Source organism: Saimiri boliviensis, chromosome 4 (genome assembly GCF_048565385.1).
Source record: "Saimiri boliviensis isolate mSaiBol1 chromosome 4, mSaiBol1.pri, whole genome shotgun sequence".
Taxonomy (NCBI): Eukaryota; Metazoa; Chordata; class Mammalia; order Primates; family Cebidae; genus Saimiri; species Saimiri boliviensis.
This window is the reverse complement of record NC_133452.1, coordinates 54,904,219-54,918,564: the sequence shown is the minus strand read 5'-3', so window position 1 is coordinate 54,918,564 and position 14,346 is coordinate 54,904,219.

The following is a 14,346-nucleotide window of genomic DNA, read 5'->3' as shown; positions in this document are numbered from 1 at the left end:
CAGTGTTTTACATTGAGAGAAAAATGTGTCTCATCAGAAAGTCTTTTTGATCAAATTCCCTCCAGTGTCCATTCATCTGTCCTTCTGGCCATCCATTTCATCCATCTATCCATCCATCCATCCATCCATCCATCCATCCATCCATCCATTTATTTATATAATAACACAACAAATATTCATGGAACCTTGAGCATTGTGGTAGACTATTGAGTTATAAAGACATAAATCAGATAAAGTGTGAATATGAGAACAATTTTTCTTAAGAAAATTGAAGAAAGGCTACTTGAAGGATACAGTTTGACAACTGGAAAAGTGTAAAGAGAACATTTGTGACAGAGGCAACATGTTGTGTAAAGTTATGTAAAGAGGTGACAGAAAGTAAGTTCCATTTCAGATCTACACTAGAGTCAGTGTTACTAGAGCATGAAGTGCAATTTGGAAAGAGGTGGGAAACAAGGCTGAACAAATCATGAACATGGTATATCTTTCTTAGGAATTTGAGACTGTGATAAAATTGTTGAGAGTCATTTACATTTTTTAAGTAGAAACTGGTGTGGCCATATTTACTTTCACAAGGATAAGTATAAACAATGCTACTGAGAATGAATTGAAGCATGGCGGTAACATTAAAGATGGAGAGACCAAATAAACCTACTGCAAGAGTATGAGCAAGAAAGAGTATGTCGACTTAGAAACTGCCAGTTGGGATGGAGAAGAAAAGAATAGTTGAACATTAATCAAACAGAATCTGAAACTAAGTGAAAATAAGGGAGAAAAAGAAGCAGATATGAAGAACTAGTATCTACAGTTCTTGAAAAATTGGATGAATAGTGGTACCTTCTGACAACTGTGAAAGAAAGGAATAGAAAGCAAATTTGCCCTGGAGAAGTGGAGAGATTTAAAGATAATAAGATTTTAAACATGTGGACTTGAAACATGAAAGAGCAAATGCTTGGTAAATGGCAGATACATGTGCCTGAAACTCCCAAGAAAGGTGTGTACTGTATTTGAGAATTGTTAACACCTAGTTAATATTGAATTCACAGGGGTTGCTTCACTCCCATTTTAATCCAAGCACTCATATTGCCAAGAGATAGTTCCAGTTACCCTGCTTTTCTGTCAGGTTGTCCTTTGTGTCAGGCTCTTTCTTGTTCGAGGACATAACTTGTGCTATTTCCTTGGCTGAAACATTGGCCCTTTGCCTCAACATTACTGCCTCCTTTCTTTTTTGACTTAACTTAAAATCCACTTCTTAATAAAGGCATTTCCTAATGCATTCAAAATAAATACTGTTTTTCTGAAATCATCTCATAATACCCTTTACTTTGTTTGCATATTGCTTTTAGTAGCTGCAATTTTAAAATTTATTTCTCAGTGGATTCTTTTGGTCTGCTTCCGCTATTTCAAGGTGAACTTCACAGGGAAACATTATGTCTTCCATATCCTTGAATCTATTCAAGTTCCTAGCACTCAGTAGGCACACAAATATTTTCAGAATGAATAAACGACATTATACATTTATGTTTCACTGTTTACTGCCTCCATTGCATGGTATTGGCTTCTTTGCGGTTCCTTGAACACTTCAAATAGGTTACTGCCTCAGGGTCCTCAGACTTGCTGTTCCAACCTCTATCTGGAATGCTCTACCCCCAGATATTCACATGGCTTGCTCTCTCATCTCAGGAAGGTTTCTATTCAAATATTTCCTGAAGCCTGCGGGAGGAAAGACAGCTTCCTTGATCTCTCTTTCTGAAGTAATATCTCTTATAATTTGCTATTCCCTTAGCTTGTTTTATTTGTGCGCACAGCACTTTTCACTATTATAGTGTGTATTTATTTGTCTGTTTGTTTTCTCTTTCTTATCTATCCTGAATTTAGTTCCATGAGAGAAGGAACTTTGTTGTTCACAGTTTAATCCTCAGCCTGAATTATGAGGTCAGAGAAGCCAGACAAAGCCATGTGAGATATCCATAATGCAATTGCATACAATGTAAAGTATTCAAAAATTCAGTTGTATGTCATTTTTTATATCTGTTAAGAGTTGTATGGTCTTAAGAATATGAAATAACACAAGTTTCCATCCAGTTCAAAGATAATAGGTTTATAGAAAAATATATATCTGAAGAACCAAAACACCTTAAAATTCTATTAATAGTCAACAAGGAATTGCAGACCTCTGTCAATAGAAACACACACACACACATACACACACACACACACACACACACACACACACACACACTTAAATCCAGGGAGTCAAACTTAAAAAATTAGGAAAAGAATCCGTTTATATATTTTGAAGTTCGTGTTATCAGGGTGGCTAGTAAATATCTGCGTATCTGAAATATCAGTTCGTAAAAACAATCTCCGTTCATTGGAATGGTTGTTTCTACTTCATGTGTGTTCTATATTTTAGCATCATAATAATTTGTAATTAAGCATAGAAAGTTTTAAGTCAAACATAAACACACACACAACCAGAAATCTGTGCATAATTGGTTTTAAAATATGTTCAAGGTTTAAGAAAATGTGTTCCATTAGAGTGAAAGATTAGATGTGCATCACATGCTTTTCTGAGTGTTTCTCCTACTTGATAATGCGTGGCAGTTAACAAAACTCTAAGCTCTTGTCAATTGACTATAATTTTCTTAACAATGTTATCTTCAATATTTTCTCACTTTTATATTAGTAAATCGTGTTATAAACATTATTTTTACATGAGTTTTCTCTTCCAACTTGTAGAAACAATATCATTAATACACATTTTATCCTCTCAGTTATTAATGGCAATATGACAATTATTCTGGCAATTTTGTAAGGAACCAAACTATACAATTCACAACAGTCAGATAATTTGAAAAATATTTGATGACTATAATGAACTACTTTATTGTGTTACTTTGTTAAGCCTCCCACAATAGTGTACTGTAGACTGTGGCTTAAACAACAGAAATATATTTCCTTATACTTCTGGAGGCTAGAAGTTCTAGATCCAGATGTCAGCACAATTAGTTTCTTCTAAGGGCAATTCTTCCTGGCTTGTAGATGTCTGTTTTCTTCCGGTGTCTTTACATGGTCTTCTTTTTGTGTGTGTCTGTGTCCTAATCTCCTCTTCTTATATGGAGAGCAGTCATATTGGATCAGGGTCCACACATAGGACCTCATTTTACCTTAATTACCTCTTTTAAGGCTCTATCTCCAAAAAGAGTCAAATTTTGAGGTATTGCACTTAGGACTTCAACATATACATTTGGGTATGAGAGACACAATTCAGCACATAACAATTTAAGGGAAAAATCTTTTAACTATTTGTATTTATTCCTCACATTTTACCTACTCTTTAAAATACTCTTGTCTATCTTTATCATTAGAAATGGAAAACTTATCCTTTGTAGTTTTTATGAAATTATTCATATCCCAATGATATGTCATTCAATGGAATGTTTTAATATCACCTTCCATGCTTTGAATGATGACTGGCACCTATTAGGGCCTCCATGAACATTATTTATTTATAACACAGCTGTCATACTTTTTCTACAGTGTAATCTATGTTTTAACTTCCTGACGATGTGGCTCCAGGACTTATTCCTGCTCTTATTCCTCCTAAAATATATATATATTTTTTGCAGCAAACATAAAAATCATAGACAATACCAACAAATTCACAGGACAATTGGATGATAGTGTTTACATTGCAGAGCATACTAGATTTGTGTGTGTGTGTGTGTGTGTGTAAAAGTCTCCTTTAGACATTCCACAGGTGTCTCTTAGATTCTTGTTTTTCTCCTCCCAGACATTCTTCTCTATGAAGAAAAATTATATTTTTTCTTCCTCTCATCATCTTCTTTTTCTTTATAATGCTGGGTAACTTTTCAAAAGAAATATGGAATAAGACTCAGTCTAACTTTCATGTCAAAAGAGGTCTACCAAAACCTCTTCTCAGGCAGGGGACGTGAGAGAGGGTTTGTCATTGCTCCATGTCTCACACATTATCTGGGAAGACTCAAATAGCAGAACCTGATTCAATCTTCTGGGAGCTAGAATCATTTGCAGGCTTTTTCGCTGATATGTCTGGTACCCAAGAGGGGCTGACTTGACGACTGAACTCCTCTGGGCCTGTCAGTGAGAGCACAACAAGCAGCCTCACCTTGACTTGGGCTTCTCAATGCATGGCAGCTGGGTTCCCAACATGACGTTCCCATGATGTTCCCAAGAGACAGTATTCATCAGGCAGGTATTCCAAGACACCAAGGTAGAAGCTGCATGGCTTTTTATGAACTCACCATGAAAGGCACATCAGGTCCCATTTTTTATATTCTATATAATCTATTCATTGAAGCAGCCAAAGTACTACCAGATTCAAGGGGTAGAGTTGATAGGACTCCATGGCTTTATGGGAGAGAGCAAAGCCACATTGTAGAACACAAAAGATAAGATATTTGGGAAAAAAACAAATTGCCATGGTTATTGCTATAGCTACTGGCAGATTGAGAAGCATTTTGAGTAAATGCATTGTTTTGGGAGATGTTAAGTCTTTCTACAGGAAAATAATCTGAGAAAATATTAATGATTAGGAATGCTGATAGGTAACTTGCTATGTATTCACATATCTCAGTGAAATTGTAATATTGCAACTTTGTATTTACACATTTTTAATTAATAGATATTCTTTCTGAGCTCTTGACAACAGCACAAAATACCATTTGTTGCTACTTTTTCAAATGATAAATTGGGTTGCCACAGATTTTCATTAAGGTTATTATTAATATCTCCTATTACTGCAAGCTTCTAAGTACTTCATTTATAACATCACTGGTGGTTCTTTACTTACATTTTATTAGGGTGGCTGGCCAGAAAGATAGAGCATTTGATATGCAATAGAGATAAATGGTGGCAGAAAAATGGATTCTGAATGTCACTTGAAAAACCACAATTACCTTCCCCTAGTTAAAACTCTAGAATTGGCCAAAGTTAATAATCAACTGTTCATTTTTTAAATGTTTTTTTTTTCTGTCTGGCCTACTGAACAGAAAACAGTAAGACTGTTATCCCTTTGGAAATCTCTGTTGAAACCATTTCCTTTTCTAAGGTGAATGAGAGGCGTGCGCATGGTACACACACACACACACACACACACACACACACACTTCACAATTTTTTAGTTTGTCTGGGTTATTTTGCTCCTGTACCTATTAGTAGAATGCATCAAATTTTCTCATGTCTGTTTTATTATTTTTTTGATAATCTTTATGGAAAAATTCTTTTTATATTCTTATAATGCTGGAGAAATCTACTTAGCTTCATTAATAGTCACATCCTCAACATGATTATATGTGTTCAAAACAATGGTTTCTTTATGTAGGGCAGTTTTCAATTTAGTTATGGACACCAAGCACACATAGTCTAACACCTCTCATGGCAGCCAAAGAAATGTGCAATGATTAACATTTAGTAAAACTATATAGTTATTGGATATGTGAGTCAATTTTCTATAATAAATCTCTCTATATATGTATATACATACATATATAAAGATATATTATTTTTATATATGTATATGCATATCCATAGAGATAGGGAGAGAGAGATTTATTATAAGGAATTGACTCACATGATTGTGCAGGCAGAACAGTCTCACAATCTGCTGTCTGCAAGTTTCAGACCCAGGAAAACCAGTGGTGTAAATTCTGGTCCAAGTCCCAAGGCCTGAGAACAAGGAAGAACCAATGAAGTAAATCTCTGTCTAAGGGCAGGAGGAGGCCACCAATGCTTCAGCTCAAGCAGTCAGGCAGAGAGAGAAAGAACAAGAGAGAGAGAGGGGCAATAAGAGGGAGAGAGAGAGAATTAGTCAGGGTTCTCCAGATGGCAGAACTACTAGCTTAGATGTATATATAAAGGAGAGTTCATTAAGGAATATTGACTCACATAACCATAAGGTGACATCCCAGAGTAGGCTATCTGCTTGGCTGGGGAACATGGAAGCCAGTCTGAGTCCCCAAGCCTCAAAAGGAGGAAAGCCGACAGTGTGGCCTTCAGTCTGTGGTTGAAGGTCCAAGAATTCCAAAACTGAAGAGCTTGGAGTTCAATGTTTGAGGGAAGGAAGCATCTAGCATGGGAGAAAGATGGAGGCCAGAAAACTCAGCCAGTCTAGTCTTTCCGGGTTCTTCTTGCCCCACCCCCCACCACCCCACCTTTTTTTTTTTTTTTTTTTTTTTTAGATTCTGGCTGCACTGGCAGCTGATTAGATTGTGCCCAACCACATTGAGAGTGGGTCTGCCTTTCCAGTTTACTGACTCAAATGTTAATTTCCTTTGGCAGCACCCTCACAGACATACCCAGAATCAATACTTTGCATCCTTCAATCCAAGCAAGCTGATACTCAATATTAACCATCAGAGAGAGAGAGAGAGAGAATTTCCACTTCCTCTGCATTTTTGTTCTCTTCAGGCCTGCAAAGAATTGGATGAAGCACCCACATTAGAGAAGGGATCTGTTTTTCTCAGCATGCCAATTCAAATGCCAATTTCTCCTGAAAATACCTTCACGAACTTACCCAGAAATCATGTTTAACTAAATATTTGGGCACCTTTGATACAGACAAGTTGACACATACAATTAAACAATTAAACATTGCAAAGTATCATTCTGACATTTACCTCTACTGATGGGAAATGCACCACTCCTCGAGGCAGCCCATGCTGTCAGCTCCTTTTATTCTTCTGCTTTACCTCCCCTTTCTTTAAGAACTTACTGAATCAACAGAAGCCAACCTCCTAAGACTCAGCACAGTTTAGTGATTAGGCACTTGGGATCTCAAATCAGTCTGCTTGATTCTGACTATTGCTTTCATTTCATTTATAAAGATAGAAATTTGTGTAAGTTCTATAAACTATCTTTGCTTCAGTTTTTATTTATATTAAGAGAATACTAAAAGTACCTACTTTATGGAGCTGACATGAGGATCAAATGAAACAGTCTATACAAAGTTAACAGCAAACTGACTGGAACATAGCAAATGCCTAATAAATATTGGTTAATATAATTTTCATTACTAGTTTTATGTTGGTTCCATCTCAGTTCCAGAGACAATCCAAACTAGGAAAGTAAAACTATAAGTAGTTTCAGTTTCCATCCATCCCTATCAATATTCTCTCTCTTTTTTTTAATTGCATTTTAGGTTTGGGGGTACATGTGAAGAACATGCACCCTATCAATATTCTCTATGTCCAGGTTCAATATAAAATATATTACTCAGTGGTATGATGAGTAAAGAGAAAGTTAATGGGAAAAAATCAAGATACATTAATTTAAAAAGGTTTATTTCTAGACCATTTATATGAGAGATGCCATAGAGAGGTGGAGTCTACCAGTGAAGAGTTTGAAGAGGCTGTGGTCAGATGACAAAGCAGTGTGAGGAATGATGAAGAACTTAGAACTTAAGGTTAATCAGAACCTTATTTACATCCTTCTTCTACTTCTTTTCACTGTTTCACTTTGGGGCAAGTTGATTAATTCAAGCCTTGGTTCCCTCAAATATAAAACAGGGTAAAATAATAAAACCTATTTCAAAGGACTAATACAAGAATTTAATGGGATAATAACTGTAAGCTGTTCAGCAGAGCATCTCCATAGCATGAACAGAGCAAGGCGGAGCTTTGACTAAAATATTCAGAGTTCTTCGGAAGAGACATCCAGGACAGAGAGAGACGCGTGAGAGGGGTCATGATACCTTGTTAGAATTGGTTGATTAGAACAATGGCTCAGGTCCCTGGATTCAGGATTATTGTACAGTTGACTAGAGGGTAAAATCGCTGCCAGAACAAGAGGAACGGTAAGTAAACTTTATTGTAGTTGACTTTTGCTCCAGCAGCTTTCTTCTCTTGCAAATTCAAAGCAAAAGTAACGGTGTCTGAGGCATGCTTCAAGCTTTCTAGAAGTTTCAAGCAAAACTACATCCTCCATCTTCTTCCCCTATAATTGGAATATAATTACCATAATTACCTTATAGTGGCGATCATATTGTATGTCACTTAAGATTTCTAGTGCTTTTTCTAGTTTGGTATTTCACAGTACAAATACATTTCTCTCACAAACACTACCTTGTGGCAGTTCAGTTCTCATGGTAGAAAGAAAGAAAGTGGATAATTTGCTCAGAATAGCTTAGAATCTACTGGGGGAAAAGTGTCAAATAAACCACCACCACTAATAAAACCTGGAGGTATGTCCTGTGAGAGAGACAAGCACAGGGGAATTTTGAGACACATTCAAACCCCGATTTAGACATGAGGAAAGGAAAAATGTCAGAAGACTTTCTCGAGGAGTGAGTCAAAGAAAGGGGTAGATATTTTTTGAGGGGGAGGGAGGAGCTGGAGGCATTATGAGATGTGAGAACACAGTGTTTGGGGGAAACTGGCAGGATTTGAACAGGTTGAGCAGAAAGTACAATAGGAAAGCTGAAAGAAGAAATCAAAGGAGTCAGCAGGATCCAGATATTGTAGGTACTGATGCTTTATGAAAGGATTTTCTGTGCCAATCTGAAGAGGATATAGATTCATTGAAGATTTTATTCTTACCAGGACATGGAAGGAATATGATCTGACTTTAGATTTAGAAAGTCCACAGTGACAGATCAGACCTGTGTGAAAGCACCTTGATTTTACAGTGGTTGCTTAGTTTACTTGCTGCCTATAGAAGGGATAACATCAAATTAGTGAGCCATAAAGTAGAAATTCTATATGCAGTCTGTATCTGTCCTTGCTTACTAGCTGAAAAAGAAGTACATATTGAAACTAAGGGGGAAAAGACTAATAATGAGACCAAAACCATCTGGAGAAAAGAGAACATATCATTCTTGGGTGCTTAAAGGAAAAGAACACAGGGTTCTAAGAAAAATAGATTTGGGGGAAATTAATAGAGAGCTCTAAAGGAAATAAAACATTGGAATAAAAAAATACTGAAAACAGAATAAGAGCCTAAAGCAAAAAGATGTTTTACTGAAAGATGGACATGAAGCAGAAATTGGGCGACCTTAATGTGTAAAACCTACTCTTAATTGACTTAAAAAAAAGAGCACAAAAGCACTTTGTTAATAAGGAATCTCAGTTTTTAATTTATTTTTTCAAACGTTCTGTACCATGAAGCAATCTATTTAAACATGTTTGTTACAGTGATTTTTTTTTAACAAACAAAATGGTTCTTTTAATACGGTAAATGTACTACACAATATTAAGCTTTTTCAGAATGATTCACATGTGCTTTGTTGTGTGACACTTAGTAATGGGTAGAATCATAAAAGGACTTAGTTCTGGCGAGCAGCTGTTAGTTTAAAGCTCATCTGACACTAAATTCTTCTAAATTGTGTAGCCATTTCATTAGAAACATGAAAGAGAACAATTTTCCCTGAGACTGTCCATGTCTTTTGGTTCAATGGAGTTAAGAATTCTCTGAGCCTTCCAAAGGCATTATGAATGCTACAATGTCTAGGCATAGTGGATGTGACTGGGAGGACTCAGTATGTAATCCCGTTTGTTGTGTCTGAAGAATCTAGAAAGATTCCAAATTCTCTCTCCTGCTAAAGTTATCAATGCTTGAAATTTTATTCTGAGAAACTCATTTTTGCAGTGAGAGAGAGGAGAAGCAAGCATTTTCCGATCCTTGCTGACCTTTTTAAAATCCAAATAGTTTTTTAAATGTGGTTAAGGCCTTTATTTGTTAACCACTATGGATTCAATCATTATGGAAGCATAGAAATTATGAAGATATTTATAAATAAGCTTTGATATTTGAATTCACATGTGTTAACCCAAGCAGTTTAGGTAATTTGTCCAAAATCACAATTGCAGACACAGAAGTAGTTCAGTTTATATGCATTCTGGTTGGCGATGGTTAGTTGTTCTTTTCTGAGAAGCAAGGGCCAAGGGCCTGAAAGTCCTGGCTTCCTTCAGGGACAGAAGTGATGGAATGGGAGAAGGTAGAAGGCAAAGATGGAGAAGGAATTTCACCTCTCTTTCAGTTTTGTTGCCTGCCATTGGCCTGTGAACATGCAGAGGAAAAGAGTAGTTTGGCATAAACTCTACTCAGGTTTTAAACCATTTCCACCCAAATAGAAGTGTTGGCAATCTGTAACTTGGTTTATTATCTGTTTCAAAAGAGAAAAGCTAACCAGCTCAGGAAGTTCTTCTGCTTTTTGTGGGCAGCAATTTCTCGCGTCTCCTGCCCATCCGTCCCCTGCCCATCCATCCCCACTCCCTCCCTTCGAGCTCCTGTTGTTGTCCTGCAGGTCCGGACAGCTTTTGTCTGAGTTTCTCAAGCAACAAACTTCCTCCAGGGCAGAGTTGCAGAACTACATACCGGATTCAGGGAATACAATTGAAAGAGTTTTCTCAGTCTTTTCTCCTTCTCCAGCTGTGCTCTCTGATTAGAAATTTAGCATTTGGAACTCTTACTCTCTGAATGACCCTTAGATCTATTCCAGCGACCAAGAAACCTGCAGTTTGTTCCCTACCTTTTTAAAGTGCCATTTCTGTGCTTGGAAAACATGTCATCCATCAGTGGTATCAGTACTTTTCATGCTGTGAAAGTTGGTTGTCCTGGCTATTTGTACAAATAATGAGCATGCAGAGCTGACCCAAATTCTACTCAAGAATTGCATAATATAAGCTAATCATTATATAAAGAGTGTGTTGAGTGTCTCTATATTAAATTCAAAGAGATCTACAAAATAAAATGCACACCATGTCAGCTCTTCAGTATTCCCTGTTACAGTTAGGAAAAACATATTTTCTTTTAACTTTTTCAATTTTCCCCCAATTTCTCTTCTAACAAAGAGTTTAGTGCTTACTGTAAGAAAATATACAAACAGTATATATAAAAAGTATAGTAGACCCCCATAAAAGAGCCCCTATATTAAATCATTTATTAATTACTTAGTAATAAGTAATAACTAAAACCTTGATACATATCTTGATGTTTCCATAATTCTGGATATTTATAGAAAATGTATATAGACACACACACACACACACACACACACACATATACACATTTACATAACACAGATCAAAGCATACAGTCTGTTCTATAACCTGAAGTTTCCCATGACATTATGCCATAGCATGAGCATCTCTCTGTTTCAAAAAAGAAAGAAAACCATGTTATCGTTTTGAAAGGCTATATACACCATAATTTATCTAGGCATCTATTGATGAGCATGTAGGTTGTATTCCAACTTTTTACTATTATGAATTATGTGGTAATATTTTTGGATGTGTACACATTTGCCCTGGTTATGTGGTAGCTCAGTTTGCAAGCCTAGTGAAATTAAAAGAAAGAATTGGTTAATAACTTTTCTTCCCCAAGAAGATATTTAGTTAAAGGGTTTGCTCATATAAAGTCTTTTCTAGTCTGATTTTTGAGACTGCCTTCTGCCAGAGGTTGCCCTTTGGTGTCTTGTTGGGGCTGCCTTACTCAATCATCTTCCTAGGACTAGAGCATTTCACCTGGGATTTGTGAGTGGCTTAATGGGAAAGAATACATGACTGTCTCATAAGTTTGGTGAATGGGACAGTCTGCCATAGCTGCTGGAGCCAAAACAAGGCCTCTCATCTTCAGTGGTCACATCACTTGTAACTTAGTTTTAGTGGATGCAGAAGCCCTGCTCCAGCATCTTGGACACTCAGTAGTGCGGCCTGTGCTTGGCATTTTAGCCAATTTGCGTAATTTCTAGTACTGGTACATGTAATACTGAGTAAACATTCTAACTTCTCTTCATTGAATAGCCACAGTAGCCAAACTGCAGTTGAAATTCACAGCCACAACTTCTAAAAGGGGATCCTTGGCAAGTGGGCCTTATCCTGAGAAGACATGCAGTTTTAACAAACCCAATTTAGTTGTGGTGTGTAAATGTCCCTCTCAAATTACTTTCCTTTGCTTCAGACATAGTCAATGATTGGCACAAATCTACACTTTCAATCTCAACTCACACAATCCACATGCCAGCCTTGCATTCCAATCAGACTCCAAACTTCTTATGGTCCCAAAGCCTGAAACTTGACATTTCTATCTTGTGTCATTTTGGAGAGAAATTTCCTCCTAATTTCTTTTTCCCATTCTAAATATAATCCTTCCCATTCTTGGAAGCTCAGCTCAGATTACACCACTCTTATGAAGTCTCTCTTAACCATGTTCTCCTCTGAGTGCTCTTATTTTTGGTATTTTGTTTTTACTACTCCCTCGATAATTTGAATAGAGTGATTAATTTATTCTTGCTCTCTCTCTTTCTCTCTTTACGCCAAACACACATATCTACACACACAGTCCCATGAAAGCACTACTGTTCTAAATTAGTGTCAAAGGGGAAAGTTTTTGTACCCATCATTCCATCTCTCCTTTTCCAGCCAATGCTCATTGAATCAGGAACAGTATATACATTTTACGCAAATTGACCTAATTTGAGTCTCTACTAAGCATGTAAAGAACATATATATATATATATTGGATTAATTAGCCATGGATTCTGCATTTAGCAAGGTCTTCAGACTCACTGGTTGTCATGTTGCATGACAGCTGCAGCAAACAGAGCAATGGAAGTTGAGAGAAGGTGGAGGGAATAAGCAGACATGGAGGAGCCTGTGGATGGCATCTACCTCCTTGTTCCCCTCATTCCCTGCCTTGCACGTGTGCACACACACACACTCACACACACACATGCTGCTTGAGTCCTGAGAGCTCTGTAGTTTCCATCTGCTCAGTGAGCTTGTCTGCCTTGGATTCTGGGAGATGTTCCTATTTTCACATATACTACTCTTTACTTAAAGCAGGTTGGATAGCTTTCTGGTCCTTGAAGCCAAACAATTTGTATCTAAGAAGTAAGGCAATATCTGTCTTGAAGAGGCATTTCTTAACGTCTTATGAGTGAAGACTTAGTCTCTGTACACTCTGCAGCTCTGTTAGTTTTCTTCATGTCTCTGCTCAACCCTTTCCCTGACTGCCTTAGAACATGGACATAGTGTCTGTGAGGCCCCTGTCTCCTCTAGACTTTAGGATTCCTGCCATTGTGATCTGTCTCCAAATCTATGCACTTATTTATATACAAATTGCTTCCCAACTAACTGGTGACATTTTATGGACTTAGTGAGTTCTTCTTCTTTTTTTTTTTTTTTGAGACGGAGTTTCGCTTTTGTTACCCAGGCTGGAGTGCAATGGCGCGATCTTGGCTCACCGAAACCTCCGCCTCTTGGGTTCAGGAAATTCTCCTGCCTCGACCTCCTGAGTAGCTGGGATTACAGGCACGCACCACCATGCCCAGCTATTTTTTTTTTTTTTTTTTTTGCATTTTTAGTAGAGACGGGGTTTCACCATGTTGACCAGGATGGTCTCAATCTCTTGACCTCGTGATCCACCCGCCTCGGCCTCCCAAAGTGCTGGGATTACAGGCATCAGCCACCGCGTCCGGCGAATTCTTCTGATTCAATGTGTTGGCATCAATACTGACACCTGAGGAAACAGAACCTCAAGTGGCAGGAACTTCAAGCACTGTGGTGAGGGGAGAGGAAACAATTTAAACAGGCTTTTCCTTAGATCCCCCTAGAGAGGCAGCTGCTGTTTCTTCCTGCATTAGGGATTCCCTCAGCCATTTTAAGACCATGTAAATCTGTCTGGAAAATACCGCTACTACTCTTAATGCAAAAAGATACTTAAAAACTGTCCTAGTTAATGAGACTACAGATATAATGCCCCATATTACTGGTTCCAAATATATGCAGTGATGTTTTCATAATGTTCATGGCAGTGTAAATTAGTTTAACCATTGTGGAAGACAGTGTGGTGATTCCTCAAGGACCTAGAAATAGAAATCCCATTTGACCCAGCAATCCCATTACTGGGTATATATCCAAAGGATTATAAATCGTTCTACTATAAGGACACATGCACACGAATGTTCATTGCAGTACAGTTTACAATAGCAAATACCTGGAACCAACCCAAATGTCCATCGATGATAGACTGGACAGAAAAAATGTGGCACATATACACCATGGAATATTATGCAGCCATCAAAAACGATGAGTTCGTGTCCTTTGTAGGGACATGGATGAAACTGGAAACCATCATTCTCAGCAAACTGACACAAGAACAGAAAATCAAACACCGCATGTTCTCACTCATAGGCAGGTGCTGAACAATGAGAATACATGGACACAGGGAGGGGAGCATCACACAGTGGGGTCTGTTGGGGGGAAATAGGGGAGGGACAGTGGGAGGTTGGGAGTTGGGGAAAGATAGCATGGGGAGAAATGCCAGATATAGGTGATGGGGAGGAAGGCAGCAAATCACACTGCCACG